This window comes from Thermobia domestica, unplaced genomic scaffold (genome assembly GCF_964235325.1).
Source record: "Thermobia domestica unplaced genomic scaffold, izTheDome1.hap1.1 HAP1_SCAFFOLD_213, whole genome shotgun sequence".
Lineage (NCBI taxonomy): Eukaryota > Metazoa > Arthropoda > Insecta > Zygentoma > Lepismatidae > Thermobia > Thermobia domestica.
This window is the reverse complement of record NW_027655937.1, coordinates 152,537-172,048: the sequence shown is the minus strand read 5'-3', so window position 1 is coordinate 172,048 and position 19,512 is coordinate 152,537.

The window sequence follows — 19,512 nt, the reverse complement described above, 5'->3', positions numbered from 1 at the left end:
ACAGACACTACTTAAAATTATAATTAATAACTTTATATCCTAACCTAACCTATATAAAATATACCGGTATCAATTGTGTAGCTTACATTGTGTAGCTTTAAACAGTATTATTTATCGTTCAAAGGTACACGATGCATTAATGTTCATAGGTACAAAAAAAAAGTTCTCCATTAGCTTAAATATTGAGCAGAAGTTAAAACTAAAAATATTACTGTATTCACCAATGATTCTACCCCAAGTTTGGACAAATAAATATCACAAGTTGCGAAAACCGAAGAGCATAAAACTCAAAAGGTAACTACAAAAAAAAATCTTCGTTTTGGGGGGTGAAAAAATTAGAAGGAACATTACTCGACACAACACTCAGTAAACAACAGCCAAACGCGTTTGTAGTGCTTTTTTTCATTTAATCTTTGAAATGAATTTTAATCACTGCACCTAGATAGCTCTAAATTCGAGAAAAGCACAGGTGTTCAAAGGTACATTGTTTCAAAAGTACAACGCCTTCCCCTAATAATTAATGCTACAAAATATGAAAATCGTTGCGAAAAAGTTTCGTCTCTAGATATAGTACAATTCTTTAACTATTACCTTACTTTTTTTTTTTATTTTAATCAACAAGAAATTAAGTTTCTGTATTGTATTCTACTGTATTTAACTGGGAAACTATTTACTTCTTCTTTTATAGAACTCGCACGATCAACATCTGAAGAAAGTATATTAATAGCAATGATACTAATATTCTCCTAATTTCTATCATTTTCAAAATATCTTATATTAACCAGCGTTTACATCTTTCGAAAAAAAAAACTTATTAAAATGACCTTGGCACTTTTTATTGGAACTTAAAGAACTGAACTCTTCTCCTTGGAATACTCTTAAAACTTGGGAACGACAACAAATTGTTACCTTCATCCGACTAAGCCTTGACACAGCATTCACTCCAATAATATTACAAAAAAATTGAAAGAAAAGATACAAATTTATGCTAGTGCAATGAAGAACCTGATAACTAAAATCTGTCGTACTCAACCGGTGTGTCGCGACACGCTGGTGTGTCATGCACTCCCCTAAGGTGCGTTGCGAAATTTTAGAATTTAAAAATAATGAAGAATTTAGTAATAATTAGTTAAAATCGAGAGAGACTGTACCAGTCAACACCTCCAACGGTAGCAATAATGGTCAGTGCTATATAGAGCCATTATAAAACTAATAGGTTTCACTATTATAATATATCATTATTATAATATATTATTATTATTATTATTATTATTATTATTATTATTATTATTATTATTATTATTATTATTATTTATAATAAAAATATCAAACAAGTATGTCCTGGACGGTCAGTAAAGTGTACCGCCAACCAAAAAAGGTTGAGAACCACTGACTTAGATCACCTCATGTTTAGGTGTCTGCCACTTCAAGCAAACATAAACGATTAGTGTTATTAAAAGTATTACATTCAAATATGGATTTTTGGACCATTAAATACAAACCAAATATAGGCCTAGAAAAAAATGGAACATTAATAAACATATCATGACTTTTTGGATATAATTTCAGATTTATTAAAAATAGTATGACTAACCATGATCAATAACTGGCTACAGTTTTTACTGGCATCAATCTTAAAGGTTCATCTCAATTACGATCTCAATTTTAAGAAACAAATAAATTTAAAAAGTTAGCAATTAATGATTTTTCTGTGCTTAGAGTTTTACTGGAATTGAAATCGCCAACTGCTATTTTTTTTCTTGAACATGTGAAATAACCACTTTATTTTTCACTACGTTTTAGGATTTAGGCAACTTTTGGACTGAAATCTGCGACTCTTAAACTAAATTTTCGCCTCTCAAAAGGTCACAAGAAGAAGAAACCAGCTTTGTTCGAAACAGCACAACTATTTCTTATCAGCAACTACTCCCTGACCACATCGTTAGCAGGCCGGCTTTTAGTCACAATACCGATCTAATTCCAAGACAATTGTCCATTGTTCTAGATAAATTCTTGGACTAGAGTCCTAACTTCCAAGAAAGTAAATATGGCAGCTGCGGTTTCCTTAGCCACTTAATAGAAGTGTTCGTACGTTTTCTAAAGAAAATTTCCCTCGACTGACTCAAAATTTTCCCTTTTCTTTTCAAATTTTCCCTAATTTTTTGAGTTGATTTTATTTTGAGTTTAACGTCCCTTTCAGCAGCGAGGCTGTGTGAGACGGGACCTACTGATTAACGTGGAATCCGAACCACATGAGCTCCCGCCGGGAATCGAACACGGGTCTCGTGCGTACGCTAACCGCTTAGCCACGGAGGAGCTCTTGTTTGTTGAGCGTCCAATTCCCATGACAGAAGTTATGTGATATAGCTATCCAATTATTTTAGTACCAACCACATTTGTTTTATTCATTTGCTTTTTTCCACCATTTCATTCCTTTTTTCATCATCACCGTTTCCTTTAGCTTAACCAGCATAATCGTGGTACGTAAAACAAACATTTCACTTCATTTCATTTTTCCTTCATTTTTTAAAATTTTTGTTCACTTTTTTAACAAAAATACACACAAATACACCCAGCTAACAATAGGTGTAATATGCTACTTTGAATAGATAGACATCCCTCTCCATCCGACCACTCACACACAAGCTATTATATTGTATTGGCTTTACTGAAGAATTAAAGCATTTATATTGGTCAATCAGAATTTCCCTGTTTTTTCATGTTTTATCGAGAAATTTCCTTCTTCCTTTCTTGCTAAATTAAGAATCTTCACTACAACGAAGTTAAACTACCGCTAATTTTAGAGTTTCTCTGTAATATCTTCGAAACAATTTTTTTTTTAATCGAAAAGCAGAAACGTAGTGAACTAGACAATACGATTTTGCATGTGATACCGTTATCACAACTCGTCTATCTGCTTTCGATTTGCAACTGTAGATAGATTTAGCATTTTTTTTTTTTTTTTTTTTTTTTTTGCTGGTTTTGTAAATAGCGGTATACCAAAACAGATAGGTGAATTGTGGTGAAGGTTTTGTTTTAAAGGTGAGAAAAACTCTAAAATTAGTGGTAGTTTAATTTCACTGTAGTGAAGACCTTCATCATAGATTAGAGAAATTTCTCTCAAACTACGAAGACTGCCTAACGGTCAATTTCTATGCAAAAATAAATGTTCCTACAAAGATACTGTATATTGTTTTTTATTTCGTATTTTAAAATCAGTCATAAATGTGTCCCTTCTTAACTAACACTCCTATTGGTTGTTGAGTTGAGTTGATTTTGAGTTTAACGTCTCGTTCAACAGCGAGGCTATATAAGACGTGAACCTTCTGATTAACGTGGAATCCGAACCACAAGAGCTCCGGCGAGAATCGAACCCGGGTCTCCCAACCGAAAGACGTGTATGTTAACAGCTTAACCACTAAGGAGCTCACTCCTACCTGGTGTTAAATCAACAAACTACAGGGTAATAGCCTACGTTTCAATTCCGTGCAGAGTTGGTTTGTCCAAGGATTTGTATCACGAGGAAATAATTATTTCGAGTTAATCCAAATGAGAACATAAAAAAAAGCAATCCCTTGATACATTTGTCTCATTATCTACAAACGTAATAATTCGAGTTAATCCGGGAAGTGGTTAACACCACTGGCGTCTCTGACATATGAAATTTGGGGGCGGACATCAAAGAAAGTGATTTAAATGGTACTACCTAGCCCAACTTGTTTATTATCTTTGATTCTATTTGTTACCTTTGTTTACCTTCACAGACCCCCTAAGTTATATCAAGAACTCTGTTATAATCGTTCCACAGCCTGAATATTATACTGTATTCCAAATAAATATAATTATTATTATTTATATGATATACTGTCGTTAGTAAATAAATTAAATTAGAATAAAATATTAAATATTTTGTACTTCAAAATATAGGGGGGAACGCGTAGACCCCCCGCCAGAGACGCCCATGGTTAACACAGGTAGAGAACCCAAGTTGCAAGAGGAAAGAATGTGCAGATATTTTCCTATAAATTTGGAGATAAAGAAAATAACTTCCAGAGATCTTAAATTTAGAATTTTTCAAAATTTCTATTACTATGTTAGAAAGATGATACCACTTATAAAAACAAGTCAGAAAGCTACGAATAGTCAAATCGGCTTCGTTTCAGCGTACGTTTTAAACATGTAATTTTAATGCTCCTAGATAAGCTTCTAAGCGGGAAAAAAGAATTACCAAGTGCTTTGTATATAAATATAATAACCAACTTCAGAACAGAACTGCAAAGCATAAACTTCAGATCATATATATAAACTTCTTAAAAATATGAAGCTACTTATCAAGAAAGTAGAAAATAATAAAAGCGCTAAAGAAACAGAAAATAATAATAATAATAATAATAATAATAATAATAATAATAATAATAATAATAATAATAATAATAATAATAATAATAATAATAAGAAGAAGAAGAAGAAGAAGAAGAAGTGCTTAAAATAAGAAATTTATTGAAATCATCTATAAAAATTTTTGAAGTCATGATAAGCCAAACAAATTAACGCCTAATTATTTCAATGGAAATTTTTATGACGCATTAATACGAAATGTATTCTAAAAGTATCCAACCTTATTTTTCATACGTAAACCAATAAAGCGCAGAAGACTTTCTTCAGTGTAGATGTAGGAAGGACACTCATGCGCAGTCGCGATTTTTTTCCCGCCCATCGAAAGCATCAGTAGTTGTGAAGACTATAGTGAGCAATCGTCAAATTTAAGTTTTTTGTAAAATGACAGAAAAACATGACCAGTGATATTGCATCAAATTTTGCCAAAATCTTATCGATACCGAAGCGGAAACCATTCAGTCGGTTCGGTACACTCAATTTTGAACGAGAATTTGGGCATGAGGAGAGTGTCCGCGGAATTTGATTCAGGCTTTTATCGTCAAACACAACATTCCTGTATGTCATCAGACTCTCTACTCATCCAACATGGATGCGTGTGGTTATTTCCCAAGCTGAAAATGCCACTAAAGGTACCCAATGTTAAGTCAAAAGAAGACATCACATGAAGTGCAACGGCATGGGTGCTCATCTTCCAAAAACTGCATTCCAGAAGTGTTTCCAACAATGGCGAGAGTACTGGGAGAAGTGTTTGAAGGGGTTTAGTGTTTCAGATTCCCAAATCAATAAACGTATTTCTACCAACCAAAGGTTCGATACTTTTTGAACACACCTCGTATTTTGGTTTGGCACGACTGTAATTTTTTAAATAGATGATAGTAATGGATTATTGTCTGTTTTTAATAGCTTTATTGTTACTATTCTATGTTTTTAGAGCTATTATTATTTTCTACTTTTAGAGCTTTTCAAAAGTCGGTTAATTTTGTTTAAAAAATGTTTTCATTTTCTGCTTTTTAGTGTGTTTTTAAAGTCGGTTATTTTTCTTTAAAGTTTGTTTAATTTTTCCACTTCCGCTGTGCAGCAAGATTCTTCTTGCAGTGGGTGACCAATCACAGCAACACCGGGATGAAAGCAGTCATGACAACGGCAATGAACTAAACAGCTTTAAAACATTTGGAGAACACTGGCAACAAAAGAGTGGGTTACCCCTTTATTGTATGCAACCCACCGTACTTGTTGCTTACCTGGTTGCCACAACTTTTAGGATAAGATTTTTAGGTTTTGCAATAAGTTGGTTAATTACTAGCTTCTTTTGAATATTTTATATGTAAAAACCTTGGCCTTGGGAATACCTCGTTCGACCAGAGAAAACCAAATCATCATATGATCAACAGTTCTCGATATAATTCTAAGCATACATACATGAGGACTTCTTTTTTAAGTTGTTAAAAAATAAAATATTCCAAGTAGTGATCCTATTTTGTACCAAACTAGTTCAGTCAGGATAGCTGTTGGATTAATTGGTGTCCCTGTTCTTGAGGATCTGCTTTATATTGTCGTTGTTCGTCGAAATACGTCACCATCATCATCATCATTAGATAGTCTGCCGTTATTGGCAGGTTACTTGCTGAAACGGAGAAGCTTCCATGCTCCACGGCCTTCCGCTAACCGCTTCGTCTTTACGTACGATTTTTCTCCATTAATATAGTCCATTAATTGTAGTCTCCTTTGTCCCTCCCTCTCTTTCCTGCCACCATACTCTCTAAAACGTCCCTTACGGTACCCTTCCTTCTCATCTAATGTCCCAACCAGTTTCTCTTTCTCATCTTAATAATATCTAAACTTGTTCTTTTGTCTCCTTCCATTTCTAACACCCTCTCATTCGTTTCCCCCCCGATCCGGCTAATTCGCTACATTTCGAAAGCTTCCTATCGTTTTTCATCATTTTTGCGTAATGTCCACGTTTCCGCCCCATACAGTACAACACTCCACACGAAGCATTTTATGAGTCTTTTTCTCAACTCTTTATTCAAGGTCCCACAAAATAGTATTTTCTTTCTCCTAAAGGCTTCTTTCATCATTCCTATTTTTGGTTTTATTTCACGTTCATATTTCATATAATTACTAATAATACTACATAGGTATCGAAAACTGGTCGAAATATGTATGTAAAAAGAAAAAAGAAAGTTAGTTCCACTGCTTGAGATAAGAAAACAGGAACGAGGTTTTACAATACATTTATTTGTACACAATAGTTTCATACAAAAGCTACATTTCCTCGTAATCACTTCTTTTATTTAAAGATTTGTCGAAGCATGGCAAAAGCTTTTCTATGCCTTCTGCGAAGAATTCCCGTCCAACGTCCTGTAACTATTGTCGGGTTGCATCTTTCACCTCGTCATCCGAGTGATATCGTCGCTTTGAAACTTCTTTCATGAGATCGCAAACATGGAATCACAAGAAGCAAGATCTGAACTATAAAGGGGTGATCTCACACTTCCCAGTGAAACATGCACAGAAGATCGCACGTTAGTTTTTGCTACAAGTGCTCTCGCATTATCATCTAGGAGTACAGTTCCTTTGACTTTCGTAAGGGTGGGTGACCGTCGATTTTCAAGTGTTTTTCGCAATCGTTTTAAGGTTTCACAATAAGACAATAACTAATCATTGCACCCTTTGGCATGAATTTGATATACATCATATCTGTATCCAGTGGAAATGCGCCATTACTAGTCAGAGCAGAATAAAGATAACTTGAAGAAGTCGATAATTTTAAGTATATGAGAAGTATTTTGACGAGAGACACTTACTGCACCAATGAAATCAGGTCAAGAATTTCTATAGCCAAAGAGGCATTCAACAATATTAAATTAAGAAAAAGTTGGTCAAGTGTTATACATAGAGTATTGGACTCTATGGTTCACAGACTTGGACATTACGGAAGTTAGAGAAGAAATATTTAGAGAGCTTCGAAGTGTGATGTTGGTAGAAGATGGAGAAGATAAAATAGACAAAGAGAGTAATAAACGAAGATGTTTTAAAACGGGTCGGAGAGAAGAGGACGCTTGTAGCCAGCATCCTTCGTAGAAAGGTCAATTATATTGGATACATCTTGCGAAGAAATTGTCTTCTTCATACCGCCATACAAAAGATGGAAGGAAAACGAGGAGTAGGAACAAGAAGAACACAAGTGATCGATGATTTGAAAAATAGAAGAAAATATTGGGAGTTAAAAGAGGTAGCTGAAGATAGAAACATTTTAGCCCCAAACAACAACAACAAAAAAAAAAAAAAAAAAAAACCTGAGTAGTCCCAGGACTTACCAAAACCAGAATACAATAATAATAATAATAATAATAATAATAATAATAATAATAATAATAATAATAATAATAATAATAATAATAATAAGCGGTACATTAATACAAACTTCGAGGTCATTTTTCTCCTGATGCATGGATGGACAATTTAAAATACAGTTCCATTAATTTCAGCACCCTTAAATTACTATACAAAAAGCGCAATTAGAGTTTTATCCAAGCATGAACACTTTTACTATCAACATAAGTAGTACTTCAAAGACTAACTTTCAGACCATTTTCCCGTGACGCCATGGATGGATTAAAATTTGTCCCCGGTTTTAACGTTTATCGCCGTATAACGAACACTTAACAGAGAGCGAGGAGTGGTGTTTTTGCAAACAATTCAGCGCGTAAAGAAAACATATCATGACTATCCACAACACTCTACCAAAAACCGGAAGTGGATCAAATTTACAAGTTTTGGTTTTAATACCGGTTTCAACGTTTTTCGCCATAGAAGAAAAATGATAACAGATACCAAGAAGCAGTGTTTGCAAACGATTTAGTGTCTTAAGACAACATATCTCGACTATCCACAATTCTCTACCAAAAGCGGAAGTGGTTCAAATTTACTATTACTTCCTGTTTCAATACTGATTTTCGTAGAGCGAAAACAGTAAATGCTATCAAGATGCGGTTGTTGCTGTCTATTCAATATTCAAAGAAAAGGTTCCATCTTCTTTAATTCTATCTTCAAACCGGAAGTGGTTGAAATAAGTCATTTCCGGTTTCAATGTTAATCATCGAAGAACAAAACAGGTAACAGATAGCGAGAAGCATGAAGAAGATTCAGCATCTAAACAAATACATGATTATTCACAACACTTCACTCTACCGAAACTGAAAGTAGTTCAAATTTACTACTATTACTTTGAGTTTCAATATTGATTTCCATAGAGCAGAAACGGTAAATGCTATCAAGATTTTTTTTTGTTTTGAAATCGATTGTTTAAGCTCTATTCAAACTAGTGGTGGGCACAAAAACCGGTTTTCCGGTTTTAGTTGTTTTTTTGAAAAAACAGAAACCGGATTTGAAAATTTCCAAAAAACTGGTTTCGGCGAAAACCCGAAACCGGTTTCGGTTTTCTCCAAAACCGGTTCGGTTTTTCACCTGATCAGGTTTCGGTTTTCTTCAAAACCGATTCCGGTTTTTTTTCCAAAATTTGTTCTATTTCTGACCAGAATGGTATTTCGTTGTTCTCCGGAAACCGAATCCATTTCCACAGAAATAATTTTGTGTGTTTTCGAAAAGTTTTCACCGAAACCAGTTTCGGTGAAAACCGAACCGGTTTTGGAGAAAACCGAAATGTCGGTTTTTCGGGTTTCGGTTTTTATAGAAACCGGATTTCGGCTTTAATAAAACCGGTTTTGCCCATCCGTAATTCAAACCGGAAGTTGTTAAAATTAGCCATTTGCAATATATTCCAATGCCTCCGTTGAAACTCTATTCAAACCGGAAGTGGATTAAATTATCCATTTCCGGTATCAACGTTTATGGCCACAGAATGGATACTGTAATAGATAACGAGAAGCATTTTTTGCAAGCTATTCAGCGTCTCAAGCCAACATCATGAATATTCACAACACCCTACTACAACTAGAACTGGTTCAAATTTCAATTACTTCTGTTTCTGGTTTCAATACTGATTTCCGTAGAGCAAAAACGGTAAGACATATCGAGTTTTTTTTCACAGTCGATTCAGCTTGCCAACAATAGATTTCACTTTTTCCGTTGACCCTTTGTTCAAACCGAAAGTAGTTCGAATTAAATACTTCCGGTTTCAAAATTTATTACTATAAAACAGAAATGGTAATAGTTAGCGACAAATGGCTTTTGCAATCGATACGTCTCCGTCATATTTATATACATATCATCAAAACCAGCAACATTATATCGAAAACAGAAGTGGTTGAATTTACTAACACTTCTGGTTTCAGATTTTTATAGAGCAAAAATTGTAAAAGATATCGACTTTTTTTAAATCGATTGAGCATCCCAAGAATAGGTCCCATCTCCTCACTTAACCCTCTATTCAAATCAGAAATGGTTCAAATTTATAATTTTTTATTGCAACCTTTATCACCATAGATAAAAGCAATAAGGGATAGTGAATAATGGCTTCTTATATATGGATTTACCGTCCGAGGAATAGGTCCTCTCTTTTAGCTTAGCACTCTATTGTAACTAGTACATATGTAGTACTTCAAATCTGAGTATTGAATTCACATAGTTTGGAAGTCTTTCACACTTGTTGTTTCATACGAATTCCAACTAGATATTCATTTAATTGTATGTACACTCATGTCCAAAATTATTGTCGCATGTCTATAAATATGTTGTTCTAGGAATATAATTTGATAACAAATTCGCCCGATAATGTTAGTACGTGTATGATCGGCAAAGACATGTATGTGGCAAATTTCATATCAAAAGAGCAGTAAATAAGAACAATATAACGAAAATAAAATTTTCATGTCCATTTAGCAACATTTTGTTTCACTCATTCTAATTTCCGTATTTATAATTATTTTCCTATGAAATTTATCACAAATATACATCTCCCGATTATACACATTGAATCAGTATTAAAAGTACCCTGCAAAATCGTTATCAAATTATATTCTTACAAGAAGACAATTATAGATATGCGACAATAATTTTGGACATGAGTGTACATGTTACAGGGAACAATAAGGTTGTTGACTCCAAACTTGGAAGCTCCCTATCTGTATGAACGTGAGTCCACAGTTAACACAGATAATTCCGCCGGGAATTGAACGTGGGTGGGTCTTCCGAGCCAAAGACAACAATGCTAACCATTTACTGAGAAAGAAACCTATGTAGACCTTGAACGTAAGTAAAATGGTCCCGCCGTGCTTCAGTGGTAGAGCGCTTGCATCAGGTGCGTAGGGTCCCTGGCTCGAGCTCAGTTCACACTAAGTGGACTTCGTGATGGATAAACACCATGTGGTCGGTTTTTCTTGGAGTTCTCCGGTTTCCTCCCACTTTTTCATTCCATCATTTCATTCATTATCACCATCACCGTCTCCGTTAGTATCGAAGGATAAGCATAGGACGTTAAACTTAAAAATAAGCAAATATATTTTCATATTGTCACAGGGGAAAGCAGTCGACAGCGAGAATATTCTAAAGGCACGCTCTTTTTTTTTTAAAGAATGTACTAAGAAAATGTTAACACTATTGCTCTTCTATTCGTATTTATCTAATACTAGGAGAATGCCCGTTCTTCACACGGGGAGAATACGTTTCATTTTGGACATAAAGGGCACCAAAACTGTCCCCAATCAACTGAGGGACCTCAAAAACTAGGAATTCGACACTAATATCGGTCATTTTCAATTATTTTTTACATGCAACATTTACAGGAGTACTAATGAAGACTGAATTTGAATTTAAATGGCATCGGAAGTGTCACTGTTTATCTCAGAGACCCCGAAAACAATGGATTCGACTCTAATATCGGCCATTTTCGATTATTTTTATACATCACTCTATCTCTCAAGTTACAGAGCTGAATTTGGATTTAAACGGCATCAGAAGTATCACTGTTTATCTCAGCAACCACGAACACTTTGAATAATATACTAATATCGGTCATTTTCGATTATTTTATATATCCCTCCCTTCCTCTCCCCCTCCCCTAAGTTGAGCATTCAAAATGAAACGATAAAATCCATCCCAGTCCTGAACCTCATCTATGTTGAAAATTTGACTGAGATTGGTCAGGTGGTTCAAGAGTTGTTTAATCACAAACATAGTTACTTTCATTTTTGTATATAACATATGTAGACTATCGCAGGGGAGAACAGCCAGCAGTGAGAATGTCCTAAAGGCGCACTTTTTTTTCTCTCAAAGAATGTACTAAGAAAATTTTTAACATTATTACTCTTGTATTCGTATTTATCTAATATATTATCTGTTCATTAGTTTTGTGAGGGGGAACTGGTCGTTTTAAATGCAATCATTTAAGGGTCTTCACTACAGCGAAATTAAACTACCGTTAATTTTAGAGTTTTTCTGTTATATCTTCAAAACAAATAAAAATATTCAAAAAAAAAAAAAAAAAAAAACAACGAAACGTAGTGAACTAGACAATACAATTTTGCATGTGATACCTTTACCATAATTCACTTATCTGCTTTTGGTATGCCGCTATTTACAGAACCCGCAAAAAATGTTAAATCTATCTACAATTGCAAATCGAAAGCAGATAGATGAGTTGTGATAACGGTATCATATGCAAAATCGTTTTATCTAGTTCACTACGTTTCTGCTTTTCGAATATTTTTATTTGTTTTTAACATATTACAGAAAAACTCAAAAATTAGCGGTAGTTTAATTTCGCTGTAGTGAAGACCCTTAAGAGAATGCGCGACGATACTGGACCAATATTTGGAGGTACTATGTACTTGGAAAAGGAGTGCCGTTGACGCATGCTGCTTTTTTTTTTTTTTTTTTTTTTTTTTTTTTTTTTTTACAATAAGCTAAATTGCTTATAAAAGAAAGATCGAGAAACCAACTCGATATTCAGAAGATACATGCATAGGTATTTTCTGTATACCATAAGTAACTTAGATATTTACAAAGGTAATTTGTGTGCCAATGACCTAAATCCAATTGAAGAGAGCGGAAATGGAGTACCACGACAATGTTCCATCGACCTTTTATTCGCTAGTGACTGAAAGCAATAGTTATATGACGTAAGTCCGTGATTTCCTTGTAACGTTTGCAAGTCACAGGAAATAGTTGCATTTAAGTATGACAAGAGAACTAATTAAAAGAAATGATTAATTAAACACAATGTATCGGTGCTAACCGTATCCCATGCTATTACATGGTCCATCTATCTACCTGAGAAGGCCAAATGAAAACGTGTTTAAAACAAAAAAAAAAAAAAAAAACTTGACTTTGTTGCGTTCAAGCTCTGACGTCATGCGTGACCCTGGCCGAGAAGAAAAGCTCAAAGCATTTCACATGACGCACGTATCTGATAGCTTATCCACTGGAATGTCCTTATAAGTAACAATTACAGAATATAGATAAATATTTCTAGTGATTTATAAGACTGTTTTTTGCAGGTACAATTTTGCCCAGCATAAATTGCGTGTGAATGAGGTATTGAGAATTGTGTTAACTTCTAAATTACGTGCGATTTATACATTAGAATTCTATTTTTAACTTCTCACACAAAATATTATCCAATTACTTTAAACAATGTTGGAGAAATTTTAATTAAATGTTCCGGGACGAAAGATTGTTTTTTCTGTCTGGGCGACAGATTTACTGGACTTATCAGCCAAGCCGGTAGATTCTGCGGGAAATCCCTACAACACTAATTTGTGATACTCTTATGCGCTGTTTAGTCAGGTATTATCAGAGAGTTAACGCACATTTCTGCAAGGTGGGGATTCCCTCTTTTTGGAGGGTATATAACTTATCTTTATAAACTGTAGTTTTCCTATAAATTTACATTTGGTGTCAACCTTGGCAACATCATCTCTCGGGAGAAAAATTCAAGTTGGAAAAGTTTTTACGACGGTATCGGGAATCTCCCGCCTACGTGGTACTTTATTTCTAAAACAATGTTTGTTTTACATGATATACATTTTCTAGTTTCAGCAAGTTGCTTTAGCGAGGGCAAAAGTTTCTCAGGGAATCCAGGCTTTTTACATACTAAAAGTAAACCAAAGCTCTTCTTTCAAGGGTATGAAAGCATTAGTATTCATCATATATAGCCTACATATTTGTTACCTTCAAACATATAATAATAATAATAATAATAATAATAATAATAATAATAATAATAATAATAATAATAATAATAATAATAATAATAATAATAATAATAATAATAATACAAATTTCAGTATGCTATGTTATTGAAGCATAGGCCTTGACACTGCGTGAAGTTAAAATCGCAGGTTGAAAGAAATGTGCCAATAAAGTATTCATAAGGAAGCCAAGATTGTTTATGGAAGTCCGTTTGTTTGAATTTGCGTTTGTATGAGTATAAATGTTTAAAAAAAAGAAAAAATAAAGAAAAGAAAAACTCGATGAAAAAATAAGATTAAACTCAGACATTGTTATACAATCATCATCATTATCATAGGTATTCTACCATTATTGGCAGGCAGTGTTGTCACACTTGGTACAATTGTACCAAATTCAGCCCTTTTTGCCATTCATCTGCCCATTGGTACCACGCTGGCATTTTCAGCCCCTTTTGTAAAAAAGTTGGTACAATTCTGCCCAATTCAGCACCATTTAACAAATACTTGTCATATTTTCAGAAGTGTCAGTAAGATTTTCCCTACATTTCGGAGATGATTGATTTGTTCCTCGTTTTATATAATTTTTCATATATGACCATAATACTGTTTTGGTTTATTGGTCACTTTAAAATAGAGGCGCGTTCGTTTACCTTACAGTACATACCGTAGATTATATATATATATATATATATATATATATATATATATATATATATATATATATATATATATATATATATATATATATATATATATATATATATATATATTCCTTTTAATTTGCGGCCTCTGCTATAGGTATACTTCCTACGTGCGAGAAAAGTTTCATCTATTTCCACGGTTGTTCGGGGTCCTCCTATTTGGATGTTTTTAAAAAGTTATTTTTAAAAAGAGTACTTTCTTGATTTGGACTCTTGGAAGACGGGGAGGTGAGTGTTCCAGAATTTTACCTCTTTTAGTTTCGTATTATAGAGCCATGTACTACACTGGTAAAAAGAATAATGAATTCAGCCCTTTTTGTTTCAATTTGGTACTATTTTTCAGCCCACTCCAGAGCTAGGACTGTAGCAACATTGTTGGCAGGTCACTTGCCGCAACTGAGAAGCTTCCATGCTCCACGGTCTTCTGCTAATCTCTCTTGTCTTCACGTACGATTTTTATGTTTTGATATCGTCCATTAATTTGTAGTCTTCTTCGCTCCCTCCCTCTCCTTCCTGCCACCATACCCTCCAGCACGTCCCTCATGATACAGTAACTTCTTAACCAATGTCCCAATCAGTTTCTCTTTCTATATCTAAAATTCTTATTTCCTCCTCCGCAGTTTCTAATTCCCTTTCATTCGTTTTCCGCTCGACTCAGCTATTTCTATCCATTCTTCTCCACTCCATATTTCGAAAGCTTCCAGTTGTTTTTCATCATTTTTGCGTAATGTCCATCTTTTTACCCCACACAGTACAATACTCCACACGAAACATTTTATGAGTCTTTTTTCTTGACTCTTTATTCAAGTCCCACAAAACAGACTTTTCTTCCTCCTAAAGGCTTCTTTCGCCTTTCCTATCCTTGCTTTTATTTCACGTTTATTATGCAATAGTATTGTAATAAGTTTGCATCTTTATAGAATCAGCTACTCTGATAATTTTAACGAGTTGACGTAGTTTATTTAAATCAATATAATTAATTAATTATATTATTTAAATTAATTTTTCATTATAAACATTCTTTATTTGCTGTATTAAAGAAGTTTGATGAACACATAACAGATGAATTCCTATTTGGGAAAGCGGGATCCTATTTTTCCCCTGAATAATAGTCTTATATTTACACTTTCCTGAAACTATGACATCAGGCATGTTTATTTCACATGAGTTTTGTTAGGAAACGGGTACATTACCCATTTAGTGGAGTGGTTCTCAATCATGTTTACCTGGCGCCCCCTTCGTACACTCTGCATACTTCTCCTCCTCCTCCTTGCCGCTCGTTAGCCCGAGCCCTTTTGAGCTTTCAGATGCAGCGTTCTCAAATCTTCAATAATAATAATAATAATAATAATAATAATAATAATAATAATAATAATAATAATAATAATAGTAATAATAATAATAAAATGAACATACAAAAGATTTTTAAAAGATTGCATATGATATGTAAATAGATATTCGTAACTAAGATAAAAAAGAAAATGTTCAGTATCCGAAATAAGTAAATAAAGCTTAAACCTTAAACCTTTAAAGGGAAAAGGATAGAAAGAAAAAAGACGAAGTTACAATTGTCATAACTGGATGCAGGGGCGGATCCAGGGGAGGGGCGATCACTCTCCTAGAAAAGGAAACTTTCTTATTTTATATATATAAATAAAACCCATCACAAAGTTTGGAGCTCTTAAAAGTAGCTCTAAGTAGCAATATTACAACCCACCGCCCTTCCCAGAAGTCCGTCCTTGATCCACCCCTGACTGGATGAACATATCTCAAAATTTGTTAAAGTTAGAGACTTTTCATTTAAAATAATTAAAGACGTGTTTCAGCATTTTTTAATGTTTCCCTTAGAAGGGAAGAAAAAGGTAGAAAAAAATGAGTGGGGATTGTAATTGTTAAAATAATATAGTCAAATCTTAAAATCACTTAAGAATATAGTAGAGACACATGTTAATCACAGAGGTGTTTCAGCGTGTTTTGATATTTTCCTTAGCAGGGAAGGAAAAAAAGTAGGTGGTACAATTGTTATAATAAAATGATCATATCTTGAAATCCATTAAGATTGGATATATGTCAGGGATATGAGAAGTGCGAAACCAATGAGCTTCAGGACAATATCCCTGTCCATTGAACACTGTAAATATGACTGACATTACATGATCTAGGATTTCAATGTTTAGACCATTCGCCTCCTTATTACCCGGATCTAGCTCCGTCAGACTATTACCTATTCCCCAAACTCAAACAACACTTAGAAGGAGGCCATTTTGAGTCTGATAAGGAGGTGATTAATGCTACGGAACATTGATGCAAGGAACAGCCTTTAGATTTTCTTTTTTAACTGGTCTGCAAATGGAGCACCGTGCAAGAAATATATTGAACGTTGAGGAGATCATGTTGAATAATTCTGAAATTTCATCATTCCATGTGCACTCCTTCTAGATCGAGCTTTGAACTTTTCAGCAACCTCCCCTGATAATTTCTGATTGATTGGACTGGCACAGTAACGGCCAGGGATGAATTCAGGGGATAGCCCGGGGGGGGGTTAAAATTTCCTCCCGAAGAATATTCATTCCCCTTGGAGAAACTCAAAATTTCAATCACAAAATGTAGAAATTACTTCACCCAAACTCCCCTCCTCCGGAGGAGTTCACATTCTCCCCTGAGTGAAAATGTCTGAATTCAACACTGGTAACGGCCAACTGGTTTGGTTCCCACGGAGTTGAATCTACAGAATTGGTTACGAGTCTTTATAAAGCGGAAATGGCTACTTGCACTTGTAAAATAAAGAAACGTCTAGTAACTTACCCATTTTTGATCTTAAAATTACACAAATGTACATTTCTTTCTCTTGCTTTAATCGTAGACATTGTTTAAACACATAAAAGCATATTCTTTTCTTCAGATATGAAGGTTATCTTTGTATGCAAAGTTCCGAGAAACTGTTCATATACTCTGTATGTCATATACATAAATGCTAAGTTCTTTGAAATCAAGTAGAGAAAAAACGTGATCTACTTTTAATTATAATGATGTTTGACATTGAGAGAAAAAGTGTTTTTGCACCTTATGATGTATGATTATCTAACCAATTAAACAAATAAAAAAAAAAAAAGAACTTTAAAACAAAACAAGTACGCAACGAGAAGCAACGTGTGCTTCAAGGTCATAATTACATTTGGCTGAGAACTTCTTTTTTCCTTTTGTAAGGGAAAGAAAAGTAAAACAAAATTAATACGTTTTCTACTGTACTTATTTTAATATTTCTTCGGACAGTTTTCCTCATCGCTTTTGAGCTGTTGTAGGTTAAAGAGAAGTACGTATTTCAGCAGCCAAAGAGTTGAAATTGTCTGGCTTCTTATAAACTTTCGTTACCATGGAAGTAATTGATTGCAGAAAATAAAGCCGGTTCGTGGAATGTTCTGGCAAGGTCAGAGAATTGCGGAGGAAAAAAAAAAATACATCACGTAAGCTTACCATCAGACACACAAATACGCATACACTTATTAAGGCAGCAGCGTAAAATAAAAAAAATAAATTCTCATACAAAAGGCACATTACTCCACTCAACTGTTTATCGAAGGTCGTCATGGAAGTAGACATATGCACGCTTGTAAGTTAATTGACGTTGAAATTTGAAGGCTTCTCAGTTCAATTCTTTTAATTACTATTATATAGGAGTTTCACTTAGTACTGTATATCGGTGCTTCTCAACCGATATGTCGCGATACACTCCCACCCAACCAAGTACATGCTAGGCATGTACCATTTAACTTCTATACCAATTGTTTACACACCTTGTACTTTAGCAATGTACATTTCATGTTCCCAGGATGTGTCGCTAGGAAAGTCCTCTTCGAGGAATTTCTGACATTTGAAAGGTATTTTACATACTTTATTAGAATGTGAGGAACGTGAATAGCACATACCTCATGTACCACTGACCGATCGTGCGTACCTTGTTTCGCATTGTGACACTCATTTGTCTACGCCCGCGCAGATGCAGTTATAGTCCAAAAGGTATAACGTCGTTGGCTTTCCGCGCTTGGACCTGCTCGTCAGTAAAGGTGTGGTAAAAGAGTAGCCAATCACCACCAACCATCTACTGCGCTCAGCGAGCCACGAGTAACCAAGCTGGCAATTCTCCATAAACACCATTACAACTTTTCGCGGGAAGCCAAAGACGTTATACCTTCCGTACTATAGTCACGGAAAAAAGCGGGTTTCGAAGAAGGCGGTAGTTCATCGTGAGATGTGTATTCGCTGTGTTTAATTAATATAAAATAAAGTAGGAACATCGTCTACAAAATTTGTTTCTTCGAGCTAATTTACGTATGTATGTTCAATGGCTATTGTTTTATGCATTTGGTAATGTATGTACGTGACGTGTTTTCATTTCACGTGTTCTACATATCACTTATACGTTCAAACTTTTGCATATTACAGTAGATGTACACTAGAAGAAAATATCAAATTATGTATAATTGTTATGGATTATAATATAATTAGCCTGCGGCTTGGCTTCGCTCTAGCCTTCGTAACAGTTGGTAGAGTCGCTGACACACGTTTAGTAGTGTCCTAACACGTGCTAGTACCCTAGTAGCAAGAAAGTTTTGGGCCAGTTGGCGCGTGCTTGACTTTTGGCTTACAACGCTAGCACTTGAAATGCAAGCTTTCATACAATCTGCCTTTTGTTGTATCTGCAAGCGATGCTTTAGACCCTTCGCAGAGTGTCATAGCATCACTCGCTGTTCATTGGTTATTAAATTGACTTGACTTGTAAAACGCTTACGTCAAACTTGAATGGAACACTGAATGCAAGGTTGCCTCCATGTAACTTCGTTGCTGGAGTCGAGCTTGCGGCATGCTTGCACGCTTTCCAATCAAGCTGGATGCAAGCTTGGTCGACTTGCAATTCAAGCTTACAGCAAGCGGTTTGTAAGTTGTCTCTGCTACTAGGGTAAATGCGTCAAGTATATACACGATACGTGATATGCACATAACAGGTACATTCCTCGATATGTGTCAGGCACGTATTTTAGGGTGGAAGTAACCTTATTCCCTTCATGTAAATTTCACATGATTTTTCTATTCAAGTTTTAAAAATCATGAAAAATTTAATAATAATTTGTTAAAATCTAAACAGATCGTACCAGTCAACACCTCCAGCGACAGCAATAGTTTTCAGTGTTATATAAAGTCATTATAAAACTAATAGGTTTCACTAATAGACATTATTGTTATTATTATTATTATTATTATTA